The following is a 17,579-nucleotide window of genomic DNA, read 5'->3' on the forward strand; positions in this document are numbered from 1 at the left end:
GCAAAGACTGCCCTGCTTGTCTGGCTTTAAAGTGGATTTAAATATTTTATGTGGGTTTTTTTTTTTTCCAAATTAACTTTCATGATAATTTACAAAAATATTTCCTTCTTTCTCTCGTTCAATATTTATTTAGTGCTTACTACGTGTCAGGCAGAATTTTAGGGTTTGAGTTACTATAGTGAAAAGAACAGATGTGTTTGAAAAGTTTGCTTTTGCAGAATGCACTAATGGATTTTCACTAGTTTTATGCACGGACTATTTCCGTATCACTGGGATTCAGTGCAATCAGGAGATCACTGTGATCTTTTGTGAGAGGACACTCATGACAATTAATCGCATTATTCTTGCCCAGCCACTGGGCATAGTGCTTCTTTAGCCATCAGATTCAAGGGGACAGTCTTTCCTCCTTGTCCTCCACGCTATCACCTCCCAGTCAAATAATTAGTCTGCCCACCGCATCTTGAAAAGCTATGATTCAGAACCTCCACCATTCACATCAGGGACAATGCTGGGGAAAGAAAAATTCATAAAAAGGCAAATCCTTGTAACCTCCTAATGTTCTACTTTTCCTGTCTCTGGCTTCCTTTTTTAGTGCCATCTATATCGTCATTAGTTCTGCTTTTAATTCACTGGGAAGAAAAATAAAAGAGGTGGGAAAAGGCCACATGGGTGTTGGGACAGGTAGTAAGTAGTTGCATTTTTAGGCGGAGACTTTCCCGGTAGCCCTACTGAACTCATGTCACCAGTGGCTCCCCCTGGTAGCAGGATACAGCTGTGGGACGCAGTGGGTTTCCCTGTTGGATGCTTTGCCATCCTATCAATAGTCCTCATTGCTGGAATTATGTTTGTCATATTGTAAGACATGAAAGATTTGAGTCAGAGGTTAGAGGGCATTTGTCCTCAAGTCTTCTCCCATCACTGAAGAACTTTTCTTATTTTCAGATTCATACTTTTGGATGACTAATAATGTTCTTTTCCCACAAATGTGATGTTATATCTTGAATTTAAATTCTCACACATACCGGGGGCAGGGAAGAGGGGTAAATTGGGAATTAATGGATACACACTATTATATATAAAATAGATAACCAACAAGGACCTACTGTATAGCACAGGGGACTATATTCGATATCTTGTAATAACCCATAAAGGAAAAAAATCTGGAAAAGAATATATATATAAAATTAAATAATAATAAATAATAAATAATATATATAATTAAATATATAATATATAATGTATATAATTAAATCACTTTGCTGTACACCTGAAACATTGTAAATCAACTATACTTCAATTAAAAAAATTCTCACACATCTTGTATGAAAGAGTTTGAATCATATTCCTCCTCTCCTCCCTCAGAGACTTTCTCTGTTGCCGACTATGCAGATGTCAAGGGAGTTGTGAATCTTTTAATGTAAATCTATGGGAAACAGGGTTTCTTTAAAAGCAACCAAATTGTGAGAAATGTGGTTTTACTTTTTTAAAAAGCAATCGAAATAGCTGTACCTCTAAATAGGACATATGGGGATATATGTATATGTATAGCTGATTCACTTTGTTATAAAGCAGAAACTAACACACCATTGTAAAGCAATTATACTCCAATAAAGATGTTTAAAAAAAAACAAAAACAAAACCAAACTAAGCCAAACAAACAAAAAATAATAATTCTTTACCTTCGTAGAAAAAAGTTTAATTTTCTTTGAAAAAGATCACAAGCTAAAGCACTGTTCATTAGAGAAATGTATTCTGGATGAATGCTTTTTGACAGCAGTACCATCTCTTTGAACAGTTTGGTAAAACATACTAGAAATAAATTCAAGCAAGTTCATGAAATTGCCTAAAGAACTAGAAGAGAGTATAAAGTATAATGCTTTTATTACTGTGTGTGTGAGTTAGAATCCAATAACATTAGTGACTGAAACCACATAATCAAACAGGTGTATTTGATGACTGAATATTTTAGTTGGGGGTTTCTGGAGCTTCTCAAATAGATTTAGAACCTTTAATAACTTTTTCCACATACATATAATCTGGTATAAAACATGTATAAAATATTCTCTCAGAAAAGTAACTGCCAGTTTGTCTTGTTTCCTATTCTGGATTTTCACTTTTCAGTTTTCTCCTGGACTACAATTTCAGAATAGCTATCTTACTGAAAATAAAATTCTGTAACAGTTGAAATCCGTGTATTCACAATACAGAGAGCTGAGATACTGATGCAGTAAAAATGGTGACGTCGTTGTTTTAAAAACATTGTGGCACATCATTTATTTCCCTATGACAGTTTCTGTCTCTCAGGGGAGTGAATCAAAGTTTGACTTAGTTAACTAAAACAGATTATTAAGTTAGCATAAACTCAATCAGTGGGAAACCTGGCAGCTGGCGCACTTATTTATGATGTGTCAAATGTAAAATCATGTTCCTACTTTGAAGTTTTGCTAGCAAGTCACATTGCTAATACCAGGAAGGAAAAAAAAGTCTCTTCTAAAATATTTGGATGTGAAAATAACTTTACAATTGTATTTATGAAAAGGTTTCAAGGCTTGTTGTATAAGATATGTTGGTACAGAATTATTTGGCAACCAATTTATAAAATTAAGTAATTATACATTGTAACTGAAAAACAAAGCAACTGAGAAAAGGCCATCATTGAATTGTAAGAAACAGATTTTTAGATATTATTTATGAGGCATTTCAAAATGAAAAGATTCTTACCCAACTTATTTTACTTATCTATAGTTATTTTTAAATTGTCTCCCTTTTCTTTTTTGCACTTTGTACTTATTCTAGTTTTTCATCACTGAATTATGGAAATATTTCTAAACATTACCAGATTAATGAGGCCACCAGGCTTCAGTGTAAAAGTAGATTGTGAAAGTCAATTTTGCTGGTTTAATAGCAGAGGAATAATGGAAAATATGAATTCATGTTGTCTTTGGGTGCATTTAAAGTAGGAGATAAATTTTGTAAACATGTCTATGTAGTCATAAAAATATTTTATTATACTGTATTATTCTGTTAGATGATATAGACGATATCTATGCCTCAGTTTCATCATTATACGATAACATTTATTTTCAATAAAAACATGGGCTGATTTTAACTGTTATAACTGGGAATTTAAATTTATAACTTAGAAACACTATAAAATATTTCTATGAATATCATTCCTACACTAAAATATGTATAGGTACTGCAGCTGGGTATAAAACAAGTAGCAAAGAAAAAGTACACATTCAATGTAATTCAGTGAGTACTCAGTAAGTCTCTACCACGCACCAAGAATTCATAAGATATAAGCACAACACGTGACACCTGTTATCAAGGAACTTATAATTTGTTAAAAATATAATTTATGCTTCTGTGAATAACATTTATTTATGACAGTACAATGTTTAATGCCATTGAGAGGATGGTGTATTGAAACTTTAGAAAAGAGAACTATAAAGTAAGCTTCAGTGTTTAGGAAAGTCTTCATGGACAAGGAAGGATTCAACTGGAAGGAGTAAGGACATTTTAGGTAGTAGAATGAGCCAAGATGCCAAGACCAGACAAAGAAGAACTTGTTTAGGGAGTTGGTGTGAAGAGCTTTTTGCTTAAATAAGGAAAAGTCTAGGGAAGTAATGGACACTAAGCAGCGGAAGGAAATCAGGTTTTGATGAGATCTGGAGGATTTTAAATACTTTCATAACATGATAATTTCTATAATCTAGACCTAACTAGTTGGTTTCTGTCCCATAAGCCTTGGGAGATACTAAAGGACCTGAGGAATGCAGTGTTTTGGAAAGATTGATCCAACAGTAATATTTGGGATGTTTTAGTGGGAAAGATAACAGAGGCAAGAAGGCTAAAATAATGGAAACAAGTAGTTACTACCAGGACAAAGGTGGAAAGCAGAAGTGGTGAAAAAGAAATGGTTTTTAGAGAGGTGTTTAAGAATATTTATGCTCCAATTCAAAAGATGATTGTTTTTCTAGTCTTCTTATAAAATGTTTCTTTTACTTTCTGCAGCTCTGGTAGACTCGAGATGGCTGAAGATCCTTTGCCACACCTCTCACTAAGAAGAGGTGTTTAATTCTCCGCCTCTTGATTTCGGGCTGGATGTGGTGAGACTTGCTTGGACAATAGAATATCACAAGTGGTATTCAGAGACTTTGAGACTATAGGTCATAAAGGACTTAAGGCTTCTGCCCAGGCAGAACCTGGCTGCCAGATGGTGGCCAACATGGAGGGAACCAAGGCCCCAAATCAAAGCCCCTGCTGAACTTTCAGCCATCAGCGGCGCCAGTTTCAGTAGCTGCTTTTTCATAGTCAGGGAAAGAATGTGGGAGAGGTAAGGTGTGCAGTTTAGGAGCTTCGCTTCACAGGCTGACTCTACCTTTGATGGAGGGCGATTACTTCTGCTTGTATATTTGGTTATTAGTATTTCATATTTCTACCCCTCGTATCTGCTACAGACATATTACTTTCATTAACTCATTCAAAACATTTCAGGTTAGTCTTAGAAATTCTTGAGACACATGGCCACAATTTCATTTCCTCTTTCCATAACAGATATTCTAATTATTTTTTACTTTGATTACATAAATTTGATGCCAAAAGCAGATGAGAAGTTGATACAGGGCATCAGAATAGAATATAAGTAATAAAAAATTCACATCATAAAAATTTCATGTGAAGTATTGTAAACCAGACTTTTAATAGCCACCATTCATTGAGCCCCTGTGTTAGACTTTTTCCCCTTGAACTAGCATCACTGAATTCTCTGAAAAATAATTTAAATTGTGATTCTGTTACAATGACAATCTAAAAAAATAGCATGTGCATACACTGGGTCATGTAGATGACTATGCCATGTCTGAGTTCTCTCGTTTGGGGATGTACTTACAATCCCATTTGCACTCAGGGAAGGCCAGATAATGTCACAATGTGCTGTAGGAATAAAAATTAACAGTATTCTGGGCTTCCCTGGTGGTGCAGTGGTTGAGAATCTGCATGCCAGTGCAGGGGACACGGGTTCGAGCCCTGGTCTGGGAAGATCCCACATGCCGCGGAGCAACTAGGCCCGTGAGCCACAACTGCTGAGCCTGCGCGTCTGGAGCCTGTGCTCCGCAACAAGAGAGGCCGCGATAGTGAGAGGCCCGCGCACGGCGATGAAGAGTGGCCCCCACTTGCCACAACTAGAGAAAGCCCTCGCACAGAAACGAAGACCCAACACAGCCATAAATAAAATAAAATTAATTAAAAAAGAATAAATGTCGTTAGGAGGAAAAAGCTAATCAATAGTGGCTAACATTTATTGAGCAGTTTCTTTAAAAAAAAAAATATGATGGCTAAACTTCACTGGACATTAAAAAAAAAAAATTAACAGTATTCTGAATATAGCAAAACAGGGTGAGGATCAAATAGTTATAGGATAATTGTTAATTATTTAATAATTATAATTATAGAGTAGACAGCCAAATGGACAAGTCAAACCCTAACAATTATCAAGTAAAAACCTTATTTTGTGGCTTTAGGTACCGTACTTGAGCTATAAATGGACAGATTGGGCAATTCCTGTTTGCCCAATTTGCAACAATTCATTAGCGGTAAGTATAATGATAAATGAAGAGTAAAAATATTTCTGTCTAGGATCCAGAAATAATTGGTTTCCATATCCTTTCCATGTTGATTTCAGTTACACTCAATTTCATCCTCACTTCAAGTAAACAATATAATTTTACAGAATTATCAAGAACTACCTTGTTAAAATTGAGAATGATTCTGGGTCGCTACCTTTCATTTTATGATTGTTTTTGTAAGTGACAAGTAGACTAGCTATCATTTTATACATTAAATAATGTATCCAGCGAACTGGCTTTTTTAAAGAATTGAGTAATTCCTATATGCTCAAAATAGTAGGAAAACATAAGAAGACACATCTTGTTTATTCGTTAAATTTTATGTTGTACAAGTTATTTGCCATATGTAAGTAAAAAATTAGTAATTTTTTAAATTTAGTAACTCTACTTTTTTTCCTTATATATTAAGCCTTAGAATTTTATTTTTTCCTTTTAAAACTCCCACCCTAATGGGGTCAATTCCCTAACACAGGTTTCATAACCATGGGAAAGTTGCATACTTCATGTAATATGTTTGTTTATGGCTCAATATGTCATTTCAGTTTTTTGTGTCTCTCCTCACACTTATAAAGGTACTAAAAGATGCCACAGAGTAATCAGCGAATATACGACTTCATATCAACTAAAAGCACTTTACAGAAGAGGAGAGACTGCAAGGCAACAGATTTCCTATAGCAGTACTTTCCTAAGTGTGCTAAGGTAATTAGCCTCAATAGGAGATAATTTTGGTTCACAGGGGTTGCTGTTGCTTTAATCCTTTCTGGGAAATTTGGATTTTCCATTGATAGCAGTTTTAACAGGTCACACTGGAGCCAGAGTGAATTAAAGTGAAGAGCTACACAGTCTAAACAAACATTCCTCCCCATTATCAGAAGCCTGACAACATAATAGCATAAACTATAGTCATGTGGTCACATTGACAAGTGATGCAGGAACAATTAAAAATCAAAGAAATGCTACATTTCTTAAATCAGACTTGAGTTGGGGTAAGCATGTTTAAAATGACCACTTTCCTCCCCTCCCCCAGAAATTTTATCTTCTGTTTTAAATTGAAAGAATTATAACACTGTTTATTTGAATCATTCTTGTGATTAGTCTACCTCTCTGTTTTGTAAAATTAAGGTAGACTGTGGTAATATTGTTTTACAATTTCAGATACTTAAACCTTGAAAATACTATGTGATTTGGCATGCTTATTTAAAAAAAATTTTCTATTTTACCAAAATTGCACAACTAAACAAATTTAGAGCTGCAATTCCACTACATTTTACATTTTCCCCAAGGATGTTGATAGAACATGGTTTGTTTATATTTACTGTGAAACCTTTTAAAATATATGATGGGTAATGTAGTTTACATGTTAAAAGTGAAATATTTTTCTATGTATTTTTTTTTGTTTTTTTAACTAGGAGGTTAAAAAAATAACTCATAAAATGGATAGACTTATACTTCAGTGGGCTCTAAGTGACAATATTTTGTCAATACTTTTGGTGTTCTAATATTACTTTATTACTTTTAGATGAGAGTTTTACAGATACTAAAAATTTATCAAAATGCTTTTGGCTACAGAATGTTTGTGTTATAAAGCAGCAACAGATTTTTTTGTTGTTAAGGGAGATTGTATTAATTGTATTTCAAAAATCTTTTACTAGACTTTCTCTGTGTATGTGTGCGTGTGTGTGTGTGTGTGTGTGAGATATTCACCCGCACAGGAGGAATTTACCTGCACATGTTTTGAGCTTCATGACCACACATCCTTCGCTTTCTAAGACCCTCAGTTTCAAATACTCTGTTTCCGCCAGTATATTCAGATTTGCCCAAACTTATTATTTTTGCTCAGAAAAGGAAATAAATCAATTACCACAATATTAAAACATCCTCAAGTGAGGCTTTGTTGTTTCTTCGGCAGAAAATTCTCCAAGCAGTGGTCTGGCAAACAACTCACTTTACCCTTGATTTTATCCTGGTTTGGTGTCTCTGAAGAACAACTGACTATTGTTCTGAATTCAGGGTTTGGGGTCAAGTGATAAGTGAGCAGGAAATACCAAGGTGCACCAAAATGAATGACAGAGGAATTCAATTCATCTTATTTTTTAAATACCTACTGTATGCTGGAAATTGTGCAAGGTACTGTATGGGATACAGTAAAGAGAAATATCCAGCTCTGTCTTCAGAGAACAGACAAGTAGTGGGGAGACAAGCCATAGGAAAGTAATTACTATAGGAAAGCTATAGGTACAGTGTGAAAATGTTAGAAGAAAAAGTGCTAAGAAAACAACAAAGGAGATACAAGGGCTTGAAAATATCCCCAGTTCAGTGATTCCCAAGCCAGCCCATATGTGAGAAACACCAAGGAAGATCTTGATAAAAAATCAAGTACGTTAGTACTTTCCTGGACCCACTAAATGAGAATTTCAGAGGTGGGGGGAAGGTGTAGAAACTAGTAATGTATATTTTTAAAAGAATCTCTCCTGATAATTTTGAAGCACAATTAGATTTGCAAACACTGTCCTGGTGTAGGAGATTACGAAATTTTGTGTAACTGTATGTTTAGCCCTCCTAATTGTTTTCTATCTGAGGCTCATTCACATGGAACGGACTCTTCTAAACTAACTCCCGTTGGCAAACTTCCAAACACCCCCTAAGTAGCCCCATGATGCTCCTGTCACTTCATTTCTTCAGACAACATTTATAATTTTGTACAAATATTGGTTGACATATGCTTCCATTTTTTAATGCATTCTTAGCGACTTGCTCATGATTTTTATCTCGAGGAAACTGTCATTTAAGGTCATTGTGAGAATTTTTTCTTGTACTTAAAAGAATGTATATAAATGAATGTATATATAAATCTACATATGTATGCTATGATCATACGTCTGTTCACATTTATACATTTTCCCATATCAGCCTAGTCTTGTATTTTGTCTATGGTGGTTGTGAATGGTTTATTGATAGAAAACTTTGGAAGGTATTAGCCCAGGACTCTTCACAAGCATGCTGATAAACATTTCAGTATCAATATTGCCCCTCAACTCCAAACCCATCCCCCCACTGCCCCAAAGCAATCCTGGCTATAAATGATTTCTGGGAATTTATACTTGTTAAGCTTTAGGGCTATTTCAACCAGATTCTTGGAAATGTTAATGATCTGGGAGAGCAATTCTCAACATTCAGCTCAATACCTCCAGGAGAGTGGGAGGTGGGAACACAATGATTAGAGAGAAGACAACAAACAGAAGGGGAGAAGGGGTGGGGACCCAGGAATTTAGAAGAATGGAATCAGTGGGTTATGCATCTTTCTCCCCCCCACTTAACAGTTTGTAGACCTAACTTTTGAATTCTGCTTCTCTCATCAAATCTGTCATTTTACTCAGAGTTTATTCTCTTCCATCAAAATGTTTGTTAAAGTGGAGAGTTCATTTTATTTTAATTTGCTCAGAATATACTATTTCCACTAAACTGAGTCAACTTGTATAAGTAGTAATAAAGCCAGGAAGCAAAGTTTTCAGGAAAGTGTAAGTATAAGATATTTTTCCATTAATACGTACATAGGGCCAACGCCCAATGCCAGTTCATGGAAAATGACAATATTTCATATCTTTGAGGCCATTAGACAAATGGACATAAAAGGATATAAAATATTTCTGACAGTATCACTGAGTTCAACCAGCTGGATTGCAGTGAGATAGAGAAACTTTAACCAAGAGTTCCCTGTGGGAAGTAATAAATGTATCTCTTTCTTGGGTTAAAAACAATAACAACAGCAGCAATAATCCTATGAGGCAGATGACGGGGGAGGGAGGAACAGACTGGCACTGTGGCCTTTGGGCTCCTTCTGTTGAGAACCTTGTGCCGAGGCTATTACATCCTTCCTGGCAAAAAGAACTCAAGTTTACTCACATCGTGCTTCCAGACCATGCAGATTTCTGACTCAAAACAACTCTATTCTCGGCCCATAACAAATCAAAAATACCTCTGGATCAAGGCACAGGAAAAAAAAAGTACCCGAGATGCAACGGATACCACATTCTGTAAAAGTTCCCCAACAAAGGAAGGTGCCAATGGCAAGCTGGAACTTTAAAATAGTTCAAAAGGTGCATTGAGTGTTGCTAGAATATGCAGTACAGCTCTTAGTTTCTGAGGGTCACCCCTGGAGTAATGACATTGACAACCAAGGAAATAAGAGTCCATGCTCATCTGATTTTATTTTAGCAGTTATTTCAGGTTTTACCCTAAATACTACGTGGACAGAAAAAAAAATGTTACTTTATGTATTGACTGACTTTGTAAGTTTCTTTTGGTTTTTTTTTTGGGTGTTTTTGTTTTTGTTTTTGCTTTAGCCCATCGTGAGACATTTCCCCAGAAAATGTTGACCAGCTCAGGAAAAGTATTTACAGATTTAATAATCATTCAACAAACTTTTCAACCAACAAGTATTTACTGGGCATTGGCTACAACCAACCCTGGCTGAAGGATTCTAAAGTACTGTAATGTCACCTAGAGGGCTGGGATAGGGAGGGTGGGAGGGAGACGCAAGAGGGAGGGGATATGGGGATATATGTATACATATAGCTGATTCACTTTGTTATACAGCAGAAACTAACACAACATTGTGAAGCAATTATACTCCAATAAAGATGTTAAAAATGAAGTCTACCGGGATTTTGATTGAGGAAAAAAATAAAAATAAAAATAAAGCACTGTAATGTAAATTTAGAAGACATGGTCCCTGTCCTCAAGGAGTTTACAGTCCCACCAAGAAGATATATGACATGAAAAAGAATACTGTATATGAGGTACTTAGAATAATCAAAATCATAAAGACAGAAAGTATAAAGGTGGTTTTTGGGGACCGCTGGCGGGCTGCAGTGGGGGACAGAATGGGAAGTTATTGTTTAGCAGGTATAGTGCTTACTATTTTACCTAATGATGTCTTAGGTCTTCATACCAAATTAGAACCAGTTGATTCAAATCCCAATATGTTCTCCAAATCAGGCAACTTTCATAATATTTTAAGTTTTGCTATTAATAGGTGAAGTAAAAATGCACAGTAAAGATTTATTTACTGTGGACAGAACAACAGTTACCAAGAAGGCCTTTGGCCAGGATATTTTTAACTTCATTCGAGCATGTACTATATACATTACACGAATTGCCTGAGGAGTAGGGTGAGTTGGCTGCTATCTGCCTGCTGTGTTTGGGGGGCACCATAGATAACACCCCTCAACCAGCTGGTGTTGGTGGCACAAGAAGTACCTGAACCCCATTTACCTTGAACCTCCCCTCTCACAGCTTTTGTCCTGAAGCCAATCACTTAGCAGTCTCTTAGTGCCTATTCCCTTAGCAGAAAACGGAGACGATAACTTCCCTCATTCATAGAAATAGTGGTGAGAGATTTAAAAAATGAGATAATATGTCTAAAAATGAGTTTTATTTTTAATCATCTGGTTTAATTTGGAGCTCACTGAGATTCATTTACTACGTGCAAGGCTCTGTGCTAAAGGCTTTTTTTTTTTGAATTTTTGAATTTTATTTTATTTATTTTTTTATACAGCAGGGTCTTATTAGTTACCCATTTTATATTGTGCTAAGTGCTTTGATGGGTGTTATGCCCTTCATAGTCAAGGTCGTCTTGTGCATAAATATCGTTATCCTTCCTAACATATGAGAAAACTGGGACCTAAAAATGTTAGATGAAATGTGCGCTAAGGTCACACTCGAGTCAGTGGAAGTGTTAAGATCTAGGTTTTTCTGAAGCCACAGAATGCACTCTTAACCAATATGCCATGTTGCTGTCTTTTTGGTGCTCAAGAAGCAATTGATTTCTAAAGTATTCGTTATAAATTCATCTCTGAAATTCCTACACATACTCTTAGTCATTCAACATTGTGGTGTCTCTAGAATATCACCGTTAGTGTCTGTGCTCAGAGGGGGAAGAGAACAGGGCTGGCCTCCTAGCCTTCTCCTGTTACGAGATTAGCGTATTAAATTGTATGATTTTCATATCAGAAGAAACAGGAAATGTGGTACTGAAGGGATGAAGTGTGTGACCTAAGTGCCCTTGAAGAAGAGATGGATAAAAGAGCTGGCCCCATAAGCCCCGGAGACAGACTCCAAGCATGGTCCAGTGTATGAGGGAGCAGGCCTGGATGGTGGTCTTAGACTTCGAGAGAACTCTCCTCCGTAATTGAATGCAAAGTAGGTACGTGAAGAAGATCGACAGATGTGGAAAGGAGGTGAATTTAAAGTGGCCACAAACATTTCCCCTATTTGACCCTGTGTTGCTTGTTGACGCCCAGCCCTGACTTTGTAATTAATTGGGTAGGGTCAATTACAGAGAAGACAAAGATGGGAAACATAGCAAACAGCTGTGTCACTTCCTTGGATTAGACTGAAACTATTCAAAATAAGTTTTGATTAAAAAACCCCTGTATACCAAGTTATACAAAAGTAAGGTCACGCAGTCATATAAAATTGGCTTGTGCTTAAAAAGGAGAGCCGTGGTATGCTATTTGTGTACGCTTGATAAATACTTGTATTTTGAGATCATTGCAACCATAAAGGGATTCTAGCAGAGTGATTCATATGAAGTAGGTTAAGTATTAAAGTCACTACCATTAAAACTTAAATGAGTCTCTCTCTAGAAATTCCTAATGTGGGGCGTAATTTTGATCTGACATGGTCCATAAATGATTTCCATTAAACAGTGAACCCTTTGAGACAAAAGGATTTCTTTTTGGTTTTGTACAATACTTAGTGCACTTAGAGAGTTTAGTTTTTTTAAAAAGCATTTGTTAGGCTAATGAAAAATTATTTTTAAAAGGTATGTCTAACAGACATCTCCAATGTACCATGGCCCAAGTTATATTCTTGATCTTCTTGCCAAACCTGTTCCTCCCATACTTGGCCACGTCTCAGTAACAGGCAACTCCTTTCTACCTGAACTCAGGTTCCAAACTTGAGTCATCCTCTCCCCTCTCACATCCACATCTGACCCCTCAGCACTTCTATGAGCTCCTATTAGGGTGGAGGCTAAGCTACCCTAATAAGGAGACTGCAAAATAGAGGCTTAAGGGCATTAGAGGTTAGTTCTCTGTCACGTAAAAGAGCAAGAAATATAGTAATTATGATCAGGGCTCTGGGGCAGTGGCAGATCTGCCTTCCTCAAACATCCCAAGGTTCCCAGTCATCACCATTTCCAGAAAGAATGGAGACAAGATGAGAAGCAAATGTGGGGTCACCATCTCTAGGAGGATGGTTAGAAACTGTGGTTTCTAGTTGGGTATCCATCTGCCCAGAAAGAAGGAGAGAACAGGTGTGGGAGGACAGCCAGTGATGTCTGCCACGAGTTTATATTTCCAAAATAAATTCATCTCCAGCTATCTGTCATCTCCCCTACTACACCAGCTCTGCACTACTCGATGGTCCCACCATCAACGACCCCATCAAACTGGCGTAACTGTTTCTGCTCTTGCTTCTCTAAATCCTTTCACAGCGCAGTCTGTGGTGGTGGTCAAACTCACATCAAACCGTGGTGTTTTTCTGCCCTCGACCCAGCAATTACTTCCCATCTCACTGTGAGTGAAGCACATGGGCTGGCCCTGCTATTTCCTGAGCTCAACTCCTACCCACAGAGTGGACCATCTGGCTCCCACATGGCCTGCAGGTTTCCTCCCCCCCCCCCAGGGGACTGGGGTCCCTCAGCCCAGCGGTTCTTCCTCCAGTGTCCCAAAGGCTCCCTCTCACCTTCATCTGGATTCACATGCAGCTCCTGGCGACACCTCGACAGCCCATCCCGTGTAAAATTACAACTCTTCTGTCACCTGACACTCCCTAGCCTTCTTCCTGTCTTATGTTTATCTTCAGCGTCTTCTAACATATCCCATATTTTACTTATTCATCTTTTTTCTCCCCCCACCCCCTTACCTCCCCAACTCCAGAAGGTAAACTCAGGACAATAGATGTCTTCGTCTGTTTTGCTCTCTGTACCGTATAGGCGCCCTGACCCATAATAAATGCTCAGTAAATTCCTTGGAGTGAATCACAGGGAAAAAATATACAGCCTCAGGCATCCGCCTGCCCATTGAAAGTACTGCCTTCTTGTAAATACTTAGCAGGATATAAGGAATCAATCTTATAATAAGAGTTGATGTTGTGAGGCTCTATGACTAGCAACTAAATATTGAATGAGCTATGGAAGGAAACAGAGGCTTGAAATTGGGAGATTTTATGTTTACGGCCATTCTGAGACTAAACTGTTCATGAAATGAAACAACTAATTTCCACTGTTTGCCTCAGTTTTCTCAGTTCAGTAAGACATAAGTATCTACTTTAGGCTTATAGGGATTTGGAAACGTAAATATGTGAAAAAGGCAATGCACTATCTCAAAAGTACTTGCATATAATTTACCTTTAAGTTTACAACCTTTATTAAATTAAAAGAGTACCAAAGAATTTGCTAATTTCAAACAGTTTATCTTGGTAATGTGTACAGAACAGTCCTTTTCTATTTTGTGTTTCAGTCTCTACCCCAAAGTTGTACTGGATCCCAAAGATGCCTTGAATATGTTTAATAAAATAGCCATAGTAATAGTTACTGAGAACTTTCTGTATGTAACTTGAATATTTTTACATATTATATTAAATCCTTATAAAAGCCCTATGAGGTAGATTCTAACAGGTAAGATATGATTATAGTTGACTTTAACAACTAAAATATTAATAAAATAAATATAATTTGATCATTTAAAAATACTTCAATTTTGACAATAAAACCCAATTAGCAACCAAAAAATGTGTAAATACATAAAAAAATGAAATTGAGTTATTTGTAGTGAGGTGGATGGACCTAGAGTCTGTCATACAGAGTGAAGTTAAGTCAGAAAGAGAAAAACAAACACCGTATGCTAACGCATATATATAGGATCTAAAAAAAAAGAAATGGTACTGATGAACCTAGTGGCAGGGCAGGAATAAGGACGTAGACACAGAGAATGGACTTGAGGACACAGGGGAGGGGTGGGGAGGGGGAAGCTGGGGCGAAGTGAGAGTAGCATCAACATATATACACTATCGAATGTAAAATAGATAGCTAGTGGGAAGCAGCCGCATAGCACAGGGAGATCAGCTCGGTGCTCTGTGTCCACCTAGAGGGGTGGGATGGGGAGGGTGGGAGGGAGGCTCAGGAGGGAGGGGATATGGGGTTATATGTACACATATAGCTGATTCACTTTGTTGTACAACAGAAACTAACACAGCATTGTGAACCAATTATACTCCAATAAAGATGTATGAAAAAAATCAATCAATCCATCAATAATAATAATAAATAAAATAAAATAAATCTATTTTTCTGAGATGAGTATTTACTTACATGGACTGCTCCTTCACTTTTCTTCCACAATTGGTTATTTCCTCAAGTTCAACCAACAAGGAATGTCCAGATAGATTTAAAATGTAAAAAGCAATAGCCTTCAAAATAATTTCCTCTTTTACACTCTGATAAAGATGCAGTGCCTAGCAAAGGTCACTCATTCAAATCTCATTGCTCCAGTCTTCTTTCCTAAATTAGAAACAAAAAAAGAACATGATTTTTCCCCTACATATTAACTACACATGACCCCATAAAAACAAGTTTTTTATATTTATAAAAGTGACAAACTTAGAAAAAGAAGCAAATCATGTATATAACGACATAGTTTGGAATTATCAAGGAGACAACCCAGATTCCTGCTAATTTAGTTTCAGAAGATGATAATAATGCTTTTTTATCTCAAACTTGGCTCAAGCTTTCGGAAAAAATATTTCCCCAGGAAATTTGAAGCCAGTTGAAGCAATTGATTTTGACTGACTGTATCCAGGATCCTCATTTCTGAAGTTTGGCTACTCCCAGGATCGCTCAGCCCCACGTATCCAAACGGTTATTCAGAATTGAATCGACAACTTTGACAGAGTTAACATCTCTGCTGGCCTTTCACAGAACACCCTTGTTACTCCAGAAGACGAACAAGAACCAGAAGAGACATCCCCAGTCTCCTAGCCACAGCAATTTATACAATCAGAAACAGTGCTGGAATAGCCACTGTCAAGACACCATGGAGGGGGCACAAATTTCAGAGAGAACATGGTACCCATCTTCAGGGAATAGAATTCATCACCTTCTAAAAAAAATCTTTTAAAAAAAGGACATCTCAAACCTTTTTTTATTTTCTGGACAAGTCTGAACAGACTCACAAAACTTGTTATTTCTTCAAAATTCTCAACAGTGGTGGCCATGATGAAATTCTTGACAGCATCACTCTTAACACAAACAACAGATAACTTCAAATTCATTGAAATAAAAATGAAAAAGGCTTCTGGATGTTAAAAAAAACACTGGCTTTTTGCAAACCTTCTACTTAGATAATTTTACATTGATTATGGAAGTTTTAGTATCACCATGACTTTCGTTAAGTTTTATAATGGTAGCTAAGATAAGTACAGCTAAAAAATTTCCAGAGTGTTCTTGGGTTGAAAGGGTCACTTCCTTAATAGATTGAGGCTATGTCAAATCTACTTTAAAATGAGATAGCACATATAAAAATACTTTGAAAAGTTAAAAGCATCATATAAATGCAGGACCTTTCATAGATCGAGGCCCTGTTTTGGAAGCACTTAACTATAATTACAAATGCTGATAAATGAAAAAATAGGGCACCCAAAATGCTTTCATTGCCTTTTCCCCCCCCCAGTGCAAATGCACTCACCGATGAGGAGAAATCTATGTCATACATTAACCTGGCAAGGCCATTTAAATACCAAACATATAACTAATATTCAAATCTGAGGTCTCCTTTGAGCTAAGCCCCAGAATGTATGATCCCTCTTTCTTTTAGCCCTGTATAAATGTAAGTTTGTTATAACAATATTTTAAATTATGGTAGTCTAATGAACATAATTATAAAAATTATTTGTCTTTTAAAAAATGATTCACTCATCCAAAGCTATAAAACTAATACATTTCTTTGAGACTTGTTCACCTCAAAGGGTTGGGATGGTTATGTTTACTTCTTCACTTTTGTAGGAAAAATAATGTACAAAAATTTCGTGTAGGGGTAGCATTAAGAATTAACTTCAGGGACCTCCCTGGCGGTCTAGTGGTTAAGACTCCACGCTTCCACCGCAGGGGGTGTGGGTTCGATCCCTGGTAGGGGAACTATAAGATCCCACATGCCATGTGATGCGGCCAAAAAAAAAAAAAAAAGAATTATTAACTTCATACCAAAAAAATTACTCCGTCCTTAGGCTCTGCCTTATAAAGCTGTGAGGTAACCCTAGCTCCCTCTACTGGCTGAATCATCATCCCATTTTCTGAGTTCTGTTGACCCAAGACTGACACTCTCCCCCCAGAAACAAGGAGGAAAACCAAGGAGTGCTCTTCTGGCCATGTGCTGGCCTTTCAGAAGCAGCCCTGAGCCAAACAGGCCTGGGAATTTTCTTTCCATCTTTAGAAAAAAAAAAAGTGATTTACCACAAATAAAGAGCCCTCAGTGGAAGAAAGGGAAGTATTTTCCTTAAAAATTAAAAAAAAAAAAAAAAAAATGGACCAAGGCGATTTTTGAAGATGAAAGTACAGATGTACAGTGCTCTGTACGTATAGAGTACGACTTGTCCCAGGATAAATAAAAAGAGACGAAGCACTTTGGAGAATACAGTCACATCAAATCTCGTGGCTGCGACGTCCGAATGTTAGAAATCCAATATTTACCTTCTTGATAAATGTCTCATTAGGGCCCTCCTACTAGACAGGGCAGAACTGGATTTGGGGTATTTTAAGTGGCATTACACATTTTCTTTAAGTTCAGAGGGTTAAACAGGTAAGTGGTTTCACATGTAGGTCCTTCCTAAAAAAATGAGGACAAAAAATGATGAGCTAGCTACTTTTTTTAGAGGTGGAAAAAAACGAGT

The sequence above is a fragment of the Balaenoptera musculus genome, chromosome 6, assembly GCF_009873245.2.
Source record: "Balaenoptera musculus isolate JJ_BM4_2016_0621 chromosome 6, mBalMus1.pri.v3, whole genome shotgun sequence".
NCBI classification, from domain to species: domain Eukaryota; kingdom Metazoa; phylum Chordata; class Mammalia; order Artiodactyla; family Balaenopteridae; genus Balaenoptera; species Balaenoptera musculus.